The sequence below is a fragment of the Balaenoptera physalus genome (genome assembly GCF_965194825.1).
Source record: "Balaenoptera physalus genome assembly, chromosome: 6".
Taxonomy (NCBI): domain Eukaryota; kingdom Metazoa; phylum Chordata; class Mammalia; order Artiodactyla; family Balaenopteridae; genus Balaenoptera; species Balaenoptera physalus.
In genome coordinates, this window is record NC_138885.1 from 88,950,099 (window position 1) to 88,969,218 (window position 19,120).

At 39.3% G+C, this 19,120-nt stretch overlaps 1 protein-coding gene across 5 annotated transcripts in view; it reads left to right on the forward strand.

Moving 5' to 3' along the window:
- Window positions 1–19,120, forward strand: part of PLCL1 (phospholipase C like 1 (inactive)) — a 399,684-nt gene that overhangs the window by 222,004 nt on the left and 158,560 nt on the right. The window contains exon 1 of one of the 5 annotated variants that reach the window (XM_082466981.1): window positions 7,370–10,615. The exons of the other annotated variants lie outside the window; for them this stretch is intronic. The gene's annotated coding sequence lies outside the window, so the exon portion shown is untranslated. Of the gene's footprint in view, window positions 1–7,369; window positions 10,616–19,120 lie in introns of those variants that run through there. 5 annotated transcript variants of the gene reach the window in all.

Sequence of the window (19,120 nt, forward strand, 5' to 3'; positions counted from 1 at the left end):
CCAGTTATATAATAGATAAATCACGGGGATGTAATGTACACCATAAGGGATATGGTCAATAATATTGTAATAACTTTGTATGGGGACAATGGTTAGACTAATTGTGGTGATCATCTCATAATATATGCATATGTAAAATCATTTTGTATTACACCTGAAACTAACATAGTATTGTATGTCATCTATAGTTCAATAGAAAAAGAAAAAATATAGCAAAAAATGTTGTAAACAGAAAAAAAATTTTAAAAAGGGTGGCGAATCAGAAATGTACTGAGTGAGTGCATTCATTTTGGTAATCAGGAACTTTTTAAATGAGCACGTTTGTAAGTGTGGTAGTCTCCTCCCTGAATTATGCTCCAATTGACTTCCTAACTGACAAAGGGGTATTGCTGGTTCAGATCATGGAAGCATCTTATCTAAAAGTGAACATTTCTTCAGAAAGAAAGAAAATGTTTTGTAAGATTATAGAGGATTTGGGAATTATGCCATGAGGATACATGCTGAATAATGTCAGTTTTCTAGGCAGGCTGCCAAGTTTTGTCAAAGAAAGGCAAATATGAAGTTTGTTTTGCAATATCTGGAAAACTTGGAACTCTAATTTCTTGGAAAATCTTTCCAAGATAAATTTAGTGTGAAGGCATTCTACTTCAAGAAAATTACATGTAGCAAGAGGAAAGGAAAAACAAAGTGGAACAGACGTAAAAAAAAAGGAGGTTTTTCTTCCCCCCAAGAGATTGTGACCTTGTTGAATTTAATTACATGTCTGACAACCTTAGAAAGCATCCTTCTAAGGTTAATTTTACTGAAACTCCTGAGCAAGGGCAAAATAAAGAAATTATCCTTCACGATCAGTTCACTTTTTTTCCGTCTTCAAAAATGTGCAAAAGATAAGGTGTTATGTATGAAAAACATTCTGAATTGCTGGGGGATCTTGAGTTATTTAAACTTCCTGGGTTCCATTTTTCTTATTTATCAAACCTAGAGGACTTGTATTGTAAAACCTAGTATGGTCTTTCCTGGTTTTATTTCATTTTTATTTATTTGTTTGTTTAATTGAAGTATAGTTGATTTGCAATGTTGTGTTAGTTTCAGGTGTACAGCAAAGTGATTGATTTATATATATATATATATATATATATATATATATATATATATATATATATATATATATAACTTTTTCAGTTCCTTTTCCCTCATAGGTTATTAAAAACTATTGAGTACAGTTCTCTGTGCTATGCAGTAGGTCCGTGTTGTTTATTTATTTTATATATAGTAGTGTGTATCTGTTAATTCCCAACTCCTAATTTATCCCCCCCCCCCTCCTTTGGTAACCGTAAGTTTGTTTTCTATGTCTGTGGGTCTATTTCTGTCTTGTATATAAGTTCATTTGTATCATTTTTTTTTTTTTTTAGATTCCACATATAAGAAATATCATATGATATTTGTCTTTGGCTTCCTGGTTTTATTTATTTTTTAAATCTTTTTATTTTTCTGGTTTTATTTTAAAAAGTAAAACAAAATCTATTTTATGATTTGTGACATATTCATATACCATTTGCTGTGTATCAGCAAAAATTAAAAAGAAAATCAAGGTCAAATTTTTCTATGGTGTGAAAAGCTTTGTGGGTAACTTTATAGCATTGCCTAGAACTACGACCTTCCTCAAAGTCCCTTCAAGTTGTCAGCACATTTTGAAAGCCTTTGCATGGTTGTCACAAGTGTCATGGTGATTGACAGGAAGAATCCAACTGATACTGGTTCTTGTCTGTGTCTACAAGATGGCTGTACAGAGAAGGAGATTCAACAATATTCCCCATTGCAGGGGCAAATGTCCCTTGCTCTCAAGTCTTCTTGGAGCCCCCCTGCTGCTGGTGACTCTGTCTGCCTGGGGTGGTGGGGGGGAGCTGCTGCTGAGGTTCTTCAAGAAACACAATCTGGGTCTTTGTCAAGAGAGTCCTAGCTGCTCTGAGAGGCTCTTAGCCAGAACAGTGCATGCAGGTATGAACTATGAAGCTATACCAAGCTACAAATGCATTTTGCTCTGAGACTTTTACTTTCATCCCTCTCATCAACTTGCAAGCTGATGGGAGCCAATCCAGCATATTTTTGAGCAACTTTTGAGTTGAAGGTGAGTTCTAGGCGACCTTGAAATTGCATTGTCCCAAGTTAGGATGTTATTTTAAGAAAAATTGTGCATGGTTTATTAATTAATTCTATATTTATTGAGTGACTACTACATGCCATCTCAGTGACAACAAATATGAAAAAATAAAACAGTATAATTCAATAGAGAAAGACTAGAAGGAGATACCAATTAAGATTGGGAAAGCCTCATTGAGGAGTTAATATTTCCTCCTCGATGAAAAGGAGGAGCCAGCCATGAAAAGGTCTGGTGTTGGGATATTCCAGGCAGAGGAACTAGCAAGGGAGAAGGTAAGGATGAGCTCCACATGTTCAAAGAACAGAAGGAAGGCCAGTGTGGCCAGAGTGCAGTGTGTGCGGGGGAGAATGACAGGAGCTGAGGTCAGGGAAGCGGGTAGGCATGAAGTCAGGTGTACCTTGTACGGAAAAGTTTGGATTTCGTTGTAAGAGCAATGAACCATTGGAGGGTGTAAGCAAGAGAATGATACCATCTGATTTGTGCTTTTTATGGTTCCTCTGGCTGTTTGGTGGAGAATGGACAGTGGAAGAGTAGGGAGAGTGGTTAGTGAGTTAGTAATCCAGTAATCCAGGTGAGATGTGATGGTGACTCAGGCAAGATTAGTGGCAACTGAGAAAGAGAGAAGTGTTGTGGCTTTGGGACATATTTTAGGGGGCAGCCCACAGGGCTAGTTAATGGGTGCTTGTAGGACAATAAGAAAAAGTATAAATCAAGGATGATTCCTGTGTTTTGGGCTTGAATAACTAGGTAGATGGTGGTGCCATTTACTGAGGAGGGGGAGGTCTGGGGAGGAACTGGTTGGGAAGCATACCAAAAGTTCTGCTTTCCCCATGCTAAGCTGGAGCTGCCTATTAGCTATTGAAGGCGAGATGTCAGAGAGGTCTCTTAGACCTCAATGGAAAGGTCTGGACAGGAGGTTTAAATTTGGAAATCATTGGCCTGGACCTAGCATGAATTGTGAAAAGTTAAATAAAATTGTAAACCAGTCCCATTGTGTCTGTAAACCAGACACAATCTTGAGTGTGTACTACTTTCAAAAAAAAAAAAAATCTCCTTTATGAAATGATACGGTCATTATTACTCATTACTTAGGCTTTTTGTAGGAGTTGATTATCAGGCAATTAGAGTAACCACTTTTATCTGATAATTAGAGTTAATTTACAAGTGCCGATAATAGGCTGACTCACTGAATAAACAAAAGATAAATTTTTTTGCACAAAGTGTGCCTCTGCAACTATGTGTGTGAAGTTCCTCTTCAGGTCTTTTTAGGCTCAGCTGCTGAATTATTGAGAGTTTAATTCAGAATTTTCATTCATTTCCATTGCAATAACTTTTACCTCCAGTGGTACTGTGTACTTTGGGAGGAATGCTGTTGGGGGAGATGCTTATGCCTCTGTCACCCTGAGATGTCCCTTCAGAAGATGTTTGTACTGGCAGGCCTAGCACCTTGGAAGCTAGCTGTAGTCATAGAGGAACGCTTCACCTGAGCAAGTGACCACTAAATGTTACATACATTATCTTGAAATTTTATTCAAACCTCTGCAAAGTCCGCAATTTAATTTCCATTTTAACGATGAGGAAACAGAAGCTTTAGGCTAGTAAATAGCAGAGTCAGGACTCAGACCTAGGTCTGCCTCGTTCCAAATTTATTTATGATTTTTATTTTGCAAGGCTGTTAAACTACCAAAATTCCCCTTAGTTTATTCTCCCTGTTCTGTTTTCCCCTATCAACCCTTACGCTAGCCAAATACGCAATTAGAGGCCACCACATTTCTCTCTTTAAAAATGCTCTGGGCTTCCCTGGTGGCACAGTGGTTGAGAATCTGCCTGCCAGTGCAGGGGACACGGGTTCGAGCCCTGGTCTGGGAGGATCCCACATGCCGCGGAGCAACTGGGCCCGTGAGCCACAATTACTGAGCCTGCGCGTCTGGAGCCTGTGCTCCGCAACAAGAGAGGCCGCGATAGTGAGAGGCCCGTGCACCGCGATGAAGAGTGCCCCCCGCTTGCCGCAACTAGAGAAAGCCCTCGCACAGAAACGAAGACCCAACACAGCCATAAATTAATTAATTAAAAAAATAAATAAAAATGCTCTCCCGAGGTACACATGCCCACCTCTGATGCTTCTGCTTTCTGTCCATAGATTGCAGCCCCAGCCCCCATGCCATACCTGCCTTCCCCTCCCTTGCCCTTCTGCTACACTCTAGTATTCCACTAGTTGAACAAACCTCACATTCTTAACCTTTCCCTTCAACATTTCCCTACAGTCTTGCCAAAACTCAGTCTTGGCTTTATTCTAAGCTATAAGTTCCTGAGCCAAATTCGTCACTAGTGGTCACTTCTTCTACTTTCTCTGACACTCAGAGTGAGGAGTAGGGGTCAGCAAATTTCCTGCTTCCCACTGTCACGACCAGACTATTGTTTGTTCACTGTCTCTCAAGAACTTGTGTTTTGAGTACCACTCTATCCTTGTATACCACACTTCTTCCATCTTATATTCAACTCACACCTTGTGCTTGCATCTGACCCCTTAAGAGTCTGCTTTTGCTGACTTCCTCTCTGTCATCTTGAGGAACCTGAACGCTTATCTGCTATTCCAATCCCTGTCCTCAGAGAGCTTCAGTTTCTGAACCTTAAGCAAGTTTATTTCTATGACACTCTTACTCCTTGTAGGCACAGACACACTCCTTGTGTGAAATGATCTTCTCAGGCCATGTTTGTTATGGTTCTACCTCTTCTCAATCTTTTCTCCTATTGAATCTTGGCTTTATTCTTCACTGAAACAGCTCCTTCCTCCATCTATTGCCTTGACATGCCACATTGGCCTTACCTGCCTTCCCTATCCATAAGGACCTTTTGGCCTGTCATTTAAACTTTTGGCCTTCAGGCGCTGGTCCCCATGTCCTGTTTTATTTGCTTTGCAAATCTCCAATTCTGAGTAGACTCCACCCTTTGATTTCTCTACTCCTTCTTTCACATTACTGAGTTTTTAAAAAAAACAAAAAAGTCAAAAACCCTATTTTTTTTATAATAAGGAAAATTTATTATAACATTTTAACATGTAGTCCCAAATCCCATGGTTAGTTAAACCAGTGACTCAATAGCATCATCAAAGACCTGGGATCTTTCCATCCTTCCTCCACCCTATTGCTCCTGTTAGGTCAACTTCAGTATGACTAATTGTCTTCCTGATTGCAGGACAGCTGCTGCAGTTCCAGGGGCCATACAGAGATAAGCCTCAGCAGAAAAACTGGTCTGATTGATCTTACCACAAGTATCAACCCCTCAGTTAGACCTTCTCTGGCTCCATTGCAATCTCATTGCTAATTAGCTCCCAGCTGATTTCCCTACTGGGACTAATCTGAGTCTTTTCCAATCCCAATCTTGTTAAGCCCCACCTACTTTCTTTTTTTTTTTTTTGCCTCAAAATTTTCTCCCATATCTGTTCCTATTGCCCCTCCCCTATTGTCTGACCCATTCACTCCATTTTACCTGCCCTGACAAGTGACTCTTCCTGAAGCATGGTGTTGAGCATGCCACATTTTGTTCAACCCACCTACAGTGAGTCCTTCAAGTTTAGACTCCTTCCTGTGGCATTCAAGGTCCGTCATGACCTGGCCCCATCCTACATTTTCAATCTTAATTTCCATTATTCCTGTTCATGTATCCAATGAGCCAATCAAACTGAAAATCCCTGGCCATTCCTTCAATGCTACCCAGATTTTCCCACTTCTGTCATTGGTCCCTTTTACTGAAGAGGACTTCCCTTCAGCTCCGCAAATGAAATTACTACAAACTTTTGAGTGTAACTCCAGTGTCACTTACTGTAAAAGCTTTTCTGATCTCTCTCATTCCCAGGGGGAAATGGTAGTTTTTCTGAATTTTGAAGTCAATTGTCTTAGGTCATTTTTAATTTTGTATGATTATTTTTATATACCTCCACTATCGATTGCTCTTTAGCCCCAGTTTTCAATATTTCCCACTAATACCATTTGAACAATTTTTCAAGTGCTTGGTGTTTGGTCATTTTAGTTGCTGTTTAGACTTTGTTTCTGGCCTCTGATCCTTCTTAAGCTAAAAGTATCTGTTATGTGCTTAGAGAACATCCGGCTTTGAGGCCCTTTGGGACTGCGCATAATTTTGCCTGGAAAAATCCCAAATGCTGTAGTGAAAATTGTTCCCCTGGGTATTTAGTTCTATCGATAGGAGGTTGTTTGTGTCTCTTCAGTTTTAATATAGTGTTTTAGTTAAGAAATAGCAAAAAAGATTTAAGCAAGTATCACCAAGTTAATATAGAGGTACCATTTTATCTGACGTCCCCCAACTTGATTGATTCTACCTTTATTTTTTTTAACATCTTTATTGGAGTATTATTGCTTTACAATGTTGTGTTAGTTTCTGCTGTATAACAAAGTGAATCAGCTATATGTATACATATATCCCCATATCCCCTCCTTCTTGCGCCTCCCTACCAATCCCACCACTCTAGGTGGTCACAGAGCACCGAGCTGATCTCCCTGTACTATGCAGCTGCTTCCCACTAGCTATCTATTTTGCATTTGGTAGCGTATATATGTCAATGCTACTCTTTCACTTCGTCCCAGCTTACCCTTCCCCCTCTAGGTGTCCTCAAGTCCATTCTCTACATCTGCGTCTTTATTCCTGTCCTGCCCCTAAGTTCATCAGAACTATTTTTTTTTAGATTCCACATATATGTGTTAGCATAAGTATCTGTTTTTCTCTTTCTGACTTACTTCACTCTGTATGACAGACTCTAGGTCCATCCACCTCACTACAAATAACTCAATTTCATTTCCTTTTTTTTTTTTTTTTTTTTAACATCTTTATTGAAGTATAATTGCCTTACAATGGTGTGTTAGCTTCTGCTTTATAACAAAGTGAATCAGTTATACATATACAATATGTTCCCATTTCTCTTCCCTCTTGCATCTCCCTCCCTCCCACCCTCCCCATCCCATCCCTCTAGATGGTCACAAAGCACCGAGCTGATCTCCCTGTGCTATGCGGCTGCTTCCCACTAGTTATCTATTTTACATTTGGTAGTGTATATATGTCCATGACACTCTCTTACCCTGTCACATCTCACCCCACCCCCTCCCCATATCCTCAAGTCCATTCTCTAGTAGGTCTGTGTCTTTATTCCCGTCATTTCCTTTTAATATTCCATTGTATATATGTGCCACATCTTCTTTATCCATTCATCTGTCGATGGACACTTAGGTTGCTTCCATGTCCTGGCTATTGTAAATAGTGCTGCAATGAACATTGTAGTACATGTCTCTTTTTGAATTACGGTTTTCTCAGGGTATATGCCCAGTAGTGGGATTGCTGGGTCATATGGTAGTTCTATATTTAGTTTTTTAAGGAACCTGCATACTGTTCTCCATAGTGGCTGTATCAATTTACATTCCCACCAACAGTGCAAGAGGGTTCCTTTTTCTCCACACCCTCTCCAGCATTTATTGTTTGTAGATTTTTTGATGATGGTCATTCTGACTGGTGTGAAGTGATACCTCATTGTAGTTTTGATTTACATTTCTCTAATGATTAGTGATGTTGAACATTCTTTCATGTGTTTGTTGGCAATCTGTATATCTTCTTTGGAGAAATGTCTATTTAGGTCTTCTGCCCATTTTTGGATTGGGTTGTTTGTTTTCTTGATATTGAGCTGCATGAGCTGCTTGTATATTTTGGAGATTAATCCTTTGTCAGTTGCTTCATTTGCAAATATTTTCTCCCATTCTGAGGGTTGTCTTCTTGTCTTGTTTATGGTTTCCTTTGCTGTGCAAAAACTTTTAAGTTTCATTAGGTCCCATCTGTTTATTTTTGTTTTTATTTCCATTTCTCTTGGAGGTGGGTCAAAAAGGATCTTGCTGTGATTTCTGTCATAGAGTGTTCTTCCTATGTTTTCCTCTAAGAGTTTGGTAGTGTCTGGCCTTACATTTAGGTCTTTAATCCATTTTGAGTTTATTTTTGTGTATGATGTTAGGAAGTGTTCTAATTTCATTCTTTTACACGTAGCTGTCCAGTTTTCCCAGCACCACTTACTGAAGAGCCTGTCTTTTCTCCATTGTATATTCTTGCCTCTAAAGGTAGAATCAATCGAGTTGGGTGATATCAGATAAAATGGTACCTCAATGTTAACTTGGTGATACTTGTTTAAATCTTTTTTGCTATTTCTTAACTAAAACACTATATTAAAACTGAAAAGACACAAACAACCTCTACCTTTAAAATAACTGTGATATTTATCTCCTTCTCTCCATTCCCACTGCTGGTGCCTCATTTCGGACCCTCACCACCTCTCTCTGCCACCAGTTTCTTCCCACTGCTATCTGTCTCCAGCAGACTTGTCTCCACTGAAAACAAAGTGGTGATGCCACTCCTCTGCTTATACACATTTTTTGATTCTCTGTTCCTTCTAGAAGTTAAATTCACCTGTGGTACCTCAAGTTCCCTTTAGATTCCCAGTTGCCTTCCCGGGTTCATCTCTAGCCACATACTCAGCTGTCTCTCCTGTCCCGGCCATGCTGAGAGTTTCACTACTCCAAGAAAAGCCCATGATCTTCTAAGGCCTGAAATATCCTCCTTATTTCTTACCCTGGCCAATTCCCATTGATCATTTAAAACCAGCTCAAATATTGCCTTGTCTGTGAGACCTTTCCTGACATCCCCAGAAGTGGCTTCTTTTCTGTTTTGCTATACCATTCATTCATTCATTCACATATTGAAGTCCAGATGGTGAAAAATGCTGGGATACAATGATATGTAAGTCCTTCCATATGGGCTGTAAGAGGCTGTGCAGAGAAATGTACAAGAAAATGACAATACAGAGGGAATGGAAGGGATCAAATTGGAGAGATCTCATGCACTAGAAAGAAATACTAAGACTTAGTGCCTGATTAGATGGGGTGAAATGCACAAAGTGGAAGAGAATAGAATAACCCCCAGATTTCTGCCTTGAGTGATACAAGAGGTATGTGAACATCCATGGAGATAGAAATAAAAGGAAAAAGCAGATCAGATGGGAAGTGTGAGTTCAGTTTTGAGGTGCCTCTAGGATATGAGTGGATCTATCCAGCACACAATGGGATATATGGTTCAAGAGCTCAGATGAAATATATTTTTGGGAGAATCCAACAAGTAAATGGTAGTTGATGTCTGGGAGACTTCTGAACATACCAGGTACTTGATTTATACCTTTCTTTTGTTTCCACACCATATTGTAACATGATGTGCCTTGTTTCCCACATAAGGACACAGACTAACTTATTAATTTACCTTGTTTCCTGTCACACTGCTCTGTGCATAAAAATTTCATTTCAAATGAGAGAATGAATATATGAGTTCACTCAGCTGTGCCTTAATGATGAGTGAGAGAAGAATGTAATAATTTATTTAATAAATAATTTATTGAGCACCTTCTATGTACTGGGCAGTGTCCTAGACACTGGAAGGATAGCAGGGAAAATGACAGTGAGGGGACAATAAGAAATAATGCCTGATAATAGCTAATACTATGGAGATTTAATTATGTGTCAGGCCTTATTTCAGTATTTAATATGGATTTAAAATGTTAATCCTCATAAAATCCTATAAGATAGGTGGTATTAAATTCTAGGAGGGAAATTAAACAGGGTAATATGGTGGCAAGTGACTTGGTTGGTGGGTTGGTACTTTGGTTAGAATGGTCAGAGAAGGCCTCTGAGGTTATATTTGAGCTGAACTGTGAAGGAGCTAGCCATCAGGGGATCTGGAGGAGGGATGTTCTAGTTTAAGCAAATTAAACATTTTCTTTTAATGCTAAAAGAATAAAGACTTTTCTTAAACATTGAAGTTGCATTTGCTAGCCTTCAAATACACTACACCTTGATCCAACTACAGTTAATCAAACCAGCAGTAGTTCTTCTCGTACAGTGTAAGGTTAGGGCAAAAGACCTTTCAATGTACATTAAGACACCCACTTAGCTCCTCTAGATGGGGATTAGGGAATTACACTAATGTGTAATGAAGATTATCAGGGAAATTATATGAAAACAAATGTAAAGAAATGATTCTGATTTTAAAGTAGACTAGGTTTGGAAACTATTGAAAAGAGCAAAATCATAGAGGTGTGCCTGCTTTGCCTGTTTACCTGCTCAGACTAAATTATTAATGAGAAAGTTCTCAAGAACAAGCAATTATAAGTCATCCCTTTTTAATTCATCTTTGCCCTTCTTCTGCATAGGTATTTTGCAAATAAATCATATTGACACATAGCTGTTACTCTGTCAATCATTTAGGGCAACGATGAAGGTGAGTAGCTGGAATTGTACCTTTATTTCCCTTCCTATTCTCAGATGGAGTTTTTGATGAGACTGTGATGGCTAAATGGAGACAGGAAGTTCATTAAAGGCCTGATATGTCTGTTCTTAAAAGGAGCCTCCGCTTTCAACAGTGAGTTTATCTATAATAATCAATAAAAGAAATCCTCATAGAAAGACCTCTCAAACTAGGGGCATGATGAAAAATTAGTACCATACTGCAGGAAAGAAGCTGAATAGGGATCTTCTGATTCAGTTGCCCTAGTTTACAAATGAAGAAAGGCCAAGTGTCTTTCCAAAGCCACAGCCTTGAAGTGATGGTATTCTGGGTAGCATTTCTTGGTAGACTAGTGTGTTTGCCTAGAACTTTGCATTTATAATCTTATCTATAGATTTTGATCATTTTAAATTGAAAAGGATAGAATTATGGTTAGTTGTTGTTTTTGCCATTATTGCTAGACCCTGTGCTAGACACTGAAGATAGAAAGAGGATGAAAAGACACTATTTCAAAGGGATCAAAGGCTGGTGAGAGGCTTGGAGGGATGTGGTTAGAATTACCATTGTTCTCTGAAAATAGAATTTTGGCTATTTTGTATGTTGCATTTAAAGCCATCTGCCAGCTTACACTCCAGGTCTGGGTATCTAAGTAATACACAGATCTACAAAAGATTACAGAAGGATGAATAAAGTGTAATATTTTCATCATGACATACCATTAAATCCCAGCATCTTCTAGTTAAAAAGTTTAACTATGCTTCCCAGGTTTTTGATTATATTTTATTTTATCAGTTGCATCTTTCATATCCCTTCAAGGGAAGCATAACTGGAACACAACTACTAGTTGTATTTATGTTAAACTTCAACTAGTTGGTTATCAAGGCACAAATCTTGCTTTGCTGAAGAACTTTTTAGACTTGTTTTTATTAGTGTAGTGATTAAGCAGATCTGTGGGAAATGGGTACTTCCCAATTTCTTGAAAATGTAAACATGTTTTAGTGGTTTGTTTCAACATGTTTTACTTTCTATGTTTCAGTAGTTAAAGGCATATTACTGATTTGAAGACAAAGAAACTCTTAAATTACTTCATTAATTTTTACATTTACCCATTATGGTAATTTGTAGTTAGAAAAATCTTTTATCTTGAAAACATTTGAAACTAATTTTTCTTAGCAACTAAAGTGGTAATGTTCGAATGTGTTACAAAACCTTCAACAGTGACTGGCTCTGATTTTCAAGGAAGTTAAGGTACATTACTTCCTTAGAAATCAGAGCCAGTAGGTTGGAATTTACAAATGAACTAAGATCCATTGACAACATTTTCACTATTAAGAAAATACATTAAAAAACCCATTTAAATATGGTTTATTTACCAGATCCTCAATAGAAAGAATATCGTGTTCATGATTTCTTCCTGCTAAATATTTGAATTTTTTAATAATGCAGTTCTTTCCTTTTAATGATTGTCTCCTGGGTGGTCCATAACATCAACTTTGTTAGGGTTGCAAAATAGATTTCTATTTCAAATTTAAGCACAAGAGAAGGCAAGACATGTTTCTGGTGACATTGTTTGTAGGGAGAGAATAGGAAGTCCCAGTGAAAATTCCAGAAAAATGGTTTATCTTATCTAGAAAAGTCTACTGCATTAGAAATGGGCCTGTGATTAGTTCACTGGCTTCTTCTGCAAAAGGGTTTTTAAGTAAAATTTTATAGGCTCAATCGAAAACAAAAGGATAGTGAATGGAATTTAGTCTTACTCTTCCTGTTGCATGATTCAGTCCAGCTAAATTTTTTTAATAATCACTTTCATTATGAACATTCTTTAATGAAAGCTTAATGAGTATCCATATCTCAGACTAGCTCAGGAATTTTTGGAGGCATTCAGAAATTCCTGAGCATACCACATGGGCAGCTGAATGCTTTGGTGGAAGGGCAAGGTAGGGTCAGAGAAACCTAGGAGGAAATCCTGGCTGTCATCCACTAGCTGTGTAACCGAGCTGGTTTATTAAGCTTGCTACGTCTCAGTTTCCTCACTTGTAAAATGGGGAGCAAAATAACCACCGCATAGGGTTACCTTGAGAAGAAAGCAAACTCCATGGTATAGAGCATGTTGCAGTGTTTTGTTAGTTTTACTTGGCATCCTTTTTCATAAAAATAATTCTTCAAAAGTTCAATATCATCTGATATTGACTATAGCTCACAGAATGAAGTGAATGAATAGTCCAAAGCCGGGGTTTGGGAAGCTGTGGCCTCCCGCCTTTTTGGTAAATCACAGTTTCATTGCAGCACAGTGTGCTCAGTCACTTAGGTGTAGTCTATGGCCGCTTTCCCACCACCACAGCAACACGTTGCGACAGAGAGCTCGTGGCCCATAAAGCCTGCGATAGTTACTATCTGACCTTTTACAGAAATAGTTTGCCAACCCCTGATTGCTTAATTGATATTACGGAGTGTCATGGTTTGTACAAACGGGAGGACCCACGTTAAGTGAGGCGCCATGGGAGGGGACCACAGGATTACTTAGCTATTCTCGGGGTTAACCAGAAAAGTCTAAGCATTCTCTGTGATTAGTGGTGGGGTCCCCGGAACAGATGAGAATAACAAATCTAGGACCTACAGAAGGGGACTTGGATAGGACTGAAACTCCTCTTGTGGTTCAGTTTCAGAGCAGGGACTGATATCAGATTCTACTGTATGGCATCCTTTATCAGCCTATGGCTATGGAAATTGTTCAGAGCTCTCATCACAGTGTGGATTCTGTCATTATAAACAGGTCCTGTGTATCATTCTAAATCCTGAGTTACAAGATTACCACCAGTCTATCTATCTAGAGACCCTGAACTGAGTAGATTTTGCCTGGTTATTGGAGTGGATGTTTCAGGGGCCAGAATAGATTAAACTCTGTGTGTGCTACAAATTACCCAAAGGTTCGATACCACGTTTAGCTTAATTTAATAATTTAAAAAATATTTATTTATTTTGGCTAAACTGGGTCTTAGTTGAGGCATGTGGATTTAATAATTTTGATAGATTTAACATCAGAACAATTGTTGGCCTCTGAGAAGTCTCTTTCCTTTTTTACTGTAAGTGATATTCAGCTAATCTCAAAGTCTGTTTTTTCTCCTGAATTGATCTTTGGGGAGTTAGACAATACAATAATCATTCCTGAGAGCTGTTTAGTGCTTTAGAGTTTACAAAGTGCTTCCATTTACACAATTTCATTCAAATATCAGCATCACCCTACAAGTTAGAACGATTGAAATTATCCCTATTTTACTGATGATGAAAACTTCAGTTTCCAAAAAGGTAAGCCGCATGCCTAAAGCCATACAGCTCTAAAGAATGAAACAGAGACTTGAATTGGTTTTCTGACTTCATATCCTGTGTTTTCTCTGCCATGTCATTTTGTCTGATGTTCCCTTTCAGCCAAGTTTCTTGAAACTGGCTGAAATGGGTAAAATATAAAATCTCATTAGTTTATAGAATAATCATATAGAGGGGAACACCAGACAATTTTTTATAAGAAAGTAAGAAAGGAAGATCATTTAAACCGGAGGTTGCAAACTGTTCAGCCATAGGTCTCATCTGGCCTGCAGCTGTGTTTGGCTGAGCCTACACAGTATCAGATATACACAGTTTTATTTTAAAAGGACAGGGAATTAGCTGTCAGTTAATATCACAGGTAAGTCCTGACTTCCAGCTTCTTTAGACAAGTCAGAAGATCTGGCCATATTGCTCCCACATTCCAACGTGGCAATAAGGCAAGATTTAAACACTTAAACACTTGTGTCCTTTGGAGCAGGATTTGCTCCCCACTTTCCATCAGTCTCTACCATTCCCTGTTGTTCTCCCGGCCAAACCCGCTCCAATCATCTCTAGTAGCTGTCTGGCTCCTCTAGGCATTTGAGTTTGTGACCCCTGATCTAAACTAGAATACTCACTTTGTGAATGAGGGAATGAGATGTGAAGTAGCAAGGTAATTTAGCAGCATCAAGATTAGAACTTGTTTTCCTTAGACAGAGTCCTTTCTCAAGCTCTGGCATCATGTCTATATTATTCTTCAGTACTGAATAATAACAGAACAGCAAGGGCATAGGGATTAGTAAAGAAATGATGCACAGTTTTTAAATAAATTGATAATGTTTTAGTGAGGCTCTGCTATACATTTTATATTTATGCCGCATGAGCCATATGTCAAATATTTCATTATCAGACCATGGTTTCAGTTCTTGAAAACATGGTCATGTAAACTGAACGAATGGAGTTTATTTTCTATATTGGAGAAGTTGGTTGGAGGGTGTATTTTTGAATGGATTTCAGCACAGAGACTGAGTTTCAGTTTTAGGAGCAGAAGTATGTTTTTCTTTTGTAGATAATGGAAGCATCATCAGGCATGTGATAAATTCTTCCTTTGTGGAAGGCCTCCTGCTACGCAATACTGTATGTTAAAGAGGGAAAGAGAGCCTGAGAGATTGGAGAGAGAAGTGTAGGCTGGGGCTGACTGAAACTCTGTCACAAGGAGGAATATGCAGAGGCCGAGTGTGTGTCAGTGGTTTAAAGGAATTGATGGTCGGACCTACTCAGAGATAGGAAAGGGTGTCGGGTATACAAATGGGCTGAGTGAAGCAGAGTGTTTATCACTTATTTTTTCTGAAGTGTAATTTCTAGGATGGATTATATAGTTCAAACCCAAGGGGATAAATTATATCCTATTGAATGAAACAACTAACTGGGGGACTTTCAAAAAATAACTTTAATAAACAAAGACTAGTTGGCATTATTTTTTGAATGAATCTTTACAATGCATAAAACAAAATGTTAGATGAATACATTTCCAGACAGTTATGATTGCTGTTCTTCTTCTTATTCTTCATTCAATAATTATTTATGACAGTTTGCTATGTGTAAGATACCATACTAAGCAGTGTGAATACTAAGCCATGAAATATCCAATGGTAGAATCACTAGTCCTTGCCCTTGGATTGCTTTCAACCTAGTTGGGCAGTTAAGACAGGAAGGTTGGGAAATTCTGTACAAGACAAGCCCATGTGAGTCAATGTTTTGGCAGTTTAGGGGAAGAGACAGTACTTCTCCTGGCTTGATCTGGAGAAAGACTTTCTCAGGAATGAGGACTAGGGATTTGCATTAGACCTTGAAGGATGAGTAGGATGTGAAACACCAAACGAATGGTAGAAGTTTCTTTAGAGAGAGCTAGCAGCAGAACAAAGGCCCCCCAGCAGTGAGCTGTAAGGAGACAAATGTGACTGAAGTACACGAACTTCCTGGCAGAGTGGAAGAGAGAGCTGGACCATTGGGGGGTGCTGAATTTTGAAGGGCCTTGACTCCCCGGCTAGAGAATTTGCATTTCAAAGATATGGTTTCTATAGTTGATCAAGGGAGCTTGGTGCCAAGATTAAGTGTACACTTAAAAGTGTCTGGGAAAGGATAACTCTTGGTGGAACTTGTAAAATGCCTTTGCTAATAGTTGTAATTTAGAAGCCCGTTTGCTCAGGAGAGAACCCAAACCTTCCTAAGTAGGAATAACTCCCTAGACTCTCACTTGGGGTCCGCTTGGAGACTCCCCAAGGCATAACATACAATGTGCAGAGACCAGTGTACCACATGAAGGGCAAATGCACAGGGCACGGCCTACCAGCAAAAGAATACAGTTGGAGAATTTTATTTTGCTGAAGATAGTGTGAGTCTGGAATGTTATTTTATTATCAGTCTCCATAACCGCCTGTGGGAATCACCTTATATTGGAATCCTGATAAAATGTCTCATGTTACAGGGCACTCACTCAACTACCTTATTTTGAACAGCAAAGTACTATTTGGGGAAAGCCCATTAGACTGAAATGACCTCACTCAGTGCTATTTTTATTTGTTCACAGAGGTGTGCTGACATGATGGGTCAAAAAAGAGGCGAAGCAATTTAATACAATTTCTGTTATTATTCCTGGAGGTATGAGTTTGCAATGGCACGTACTGCATATAATTTTAAACATGCCTTTTAAAGCAGTACAGTAGGTATTTATATTGTGGCTATCACAAATGTATACCTCAGGACAGAAGGAAAACAGCTCTCTAACCTAATATGACTGGAAAGTCATGACTTGTAAATGTTGTTTCTAACAATTTAGACATATGTGAAGATGTGATTTTTAGAAAGCTGATTACTTAAAGTTTGAGTAGAAATGGAGAGTCTGGATAAAATTGTTTCATGAAAATTGCAATATTCCAAAATTAATATATAATTCTATGGGATGCATGTTTTAAAAGATGGACAACTCAATTACTCATATAACCATTAGGTTGGAACAGGTATTTATCATGGAGGGTCATCATAAAGCAAATTAATTTTTTGTCACCTGCTATTCGTTTAAATTTGTTGTGCTCCTACTTATTCTTCTCGCTCTTGTTTGGAGTTTAGATATAGCCTCATGACTCTTCCAGTGACTTCCACTTCCTCTGAAAGGTTAGGAAACAGTCTCTGTTTAGTGACTCATGTTCCCAGTCAAGGGTATTTATCCCAAACTTCAAATTTTATCCAAGTTACAGCTTCCCCATCATCCCAGGGCAGGGCTGTCGCAGGCTGGCCGTCTGCAGTGGGAGATGTCGGGACTCTTCTCTCTCTCTCTCACTCAGTGCTTCTGTTTCTTCTCCACTTCCACCAGCTTGCTAACCTTGAAGCACGGTGGCATGTGTAATCAGAGAGAGGAAAGGTTGGGCAGGAAAGTACTCACTATCTTCCGCGGGTTCTGGAAATCTCTCCATCACTGGGAATTGCTCATCTATACTTTTCTTACGTGGGTGACAGCATTTCTCCTGGCTGGTCCCTCACAATGCTTTGCTGGGCTCCTAGGCTTCTGGCCGTACACTTCCAGGTCCTTTAGTTGAGGCCTCTTACTTGCTTATCAGCATTCTTCTTTAAAAAAATTGTGGTAAAATTTATATAACATAAAATTTACCATTTTAACCGTTTTAAAGTGTACAGTTCCGTGGCATTAAGTACATTCACATTGCGGTTGCGCTGTCCCCACCATCCATCTGCAGAAACTTTTAGTCTTTCCAAGCTGACTGTGTGCCCATTAAACACTAACTCCCCATTTCCCCTTCCCCTGGCCCCTGGCAACCACTATTCTACTTTCTGTCTCTATGAATTTGACTACTCTAGGTACCTCATATCAGAGGAGCCATATACTATTTGTCCTTTCATGACTGACTTATTTCACTTAGCATAATGTCCTTGAGGTTCTTCTGTGTTGAAGAGTGTGTCAGAATTTACTCCCTTTTAAGGCTGAATAATATTCCATTGTGTGAATATACCACATTTTGTTTATCCATTCATCTGCTGATGGGTACCAGCGTGCTTCCACCTTTTGTCTCTTGTGAATAATGCTGCTGTGTACATGAGTATACAAATATCTGTTCAAGTCCTTACTTTCAAGGTTTCTTTTTTTTTTTTAATATGTTCAAAAGTAGAATTTCTGGGTCGTATGGTAATTTTATGTTTAAGTTTTTGAGAAACTGTCACACTGACTTCCAAAGCAGCTGTACCGTGTTATGTTGTGTACCAGCAAGGCGCAAGGGTTCCCCACCAACACTTGTTATTTATTTATTTATTTTTGACAATAAAAAATCCTAATGGGTGTGAAGTGGTATCACATGGTGGTTTTGATTTTTGGTTTGCATTTTCCTAGTGACTAGTAATGTTGAGCAACGAACGTTTCATGTGCTTATTTGCCACTTTGTATTTCTTCTTTGGAAAAATGTCTATTCAAGTCCTTTGCCCACTTTTTAATTGGGATGTTTGTGTTTTTGTTGTTGGGGATCAGAATTCTTGGTTAGAATCTAAGGAGATCTCATGCTGGCCCCTGTGTGCAGTGTCACCGGAGTCTGGGGAGGACACAGATGGCACACTCCAATTGAGGAACTGAGGAGAGTTCGGTGAAGGGACTCTTCATAGAAGTGTGGGCAGGGTTAAGGAATGCAGATAAGGGATGTGAAACACCTGTTAATGGTGTAGAGCCTTTATTGCCCCTGGGCTTGGGGGACAAAGGGAGGAAGTAGATGGAGAGCCTAGAGAGACCTATATCGGCAGGAGAGGACTGTCCAGCAGGAGGAGTGGACTTCCCAAGAGCCTCTGTTAACTTTCAGTCAGTAGGGAGGGAACGGAGGGAATAAACACCCCCTCTTCTCTCTCCTCCCTTGCTCTGCTGGTACCTCCCATTGGGTGAACCTAGCTGGAAGCTTGGTAGATCCAGTCTATAGAGGTCAGCCTCCAGGACACAGAGCAGGATGGTAAAAGGTAGAAGCTGGATCTGGGTTGGTAAACAAGATTTCCAGCATATATGTGTGGAGTTCCTTTGGGTGCACAGGACCTTCCACCATCATGGGAATGCAGCTGCTTCTCAATCCACAGCCACTCCTTTGCTGCCCCAGGCTGCTTCAACCAGCCTCTTGCCCTTTAGAATTTTCGGGAGTGTGAATCACTTGCCATTCTACCACATCCAGGAAACACAGGTTACTCTAAGTAATTCTGTTGAGGCTCCTCACCCTAGGCTTGAGGTGAGGGGCAAGTCCTTCCCTGGCCCCTCCCTCTTCTGGGGTGGATGAGGCTCACAGCACACCAATAGCT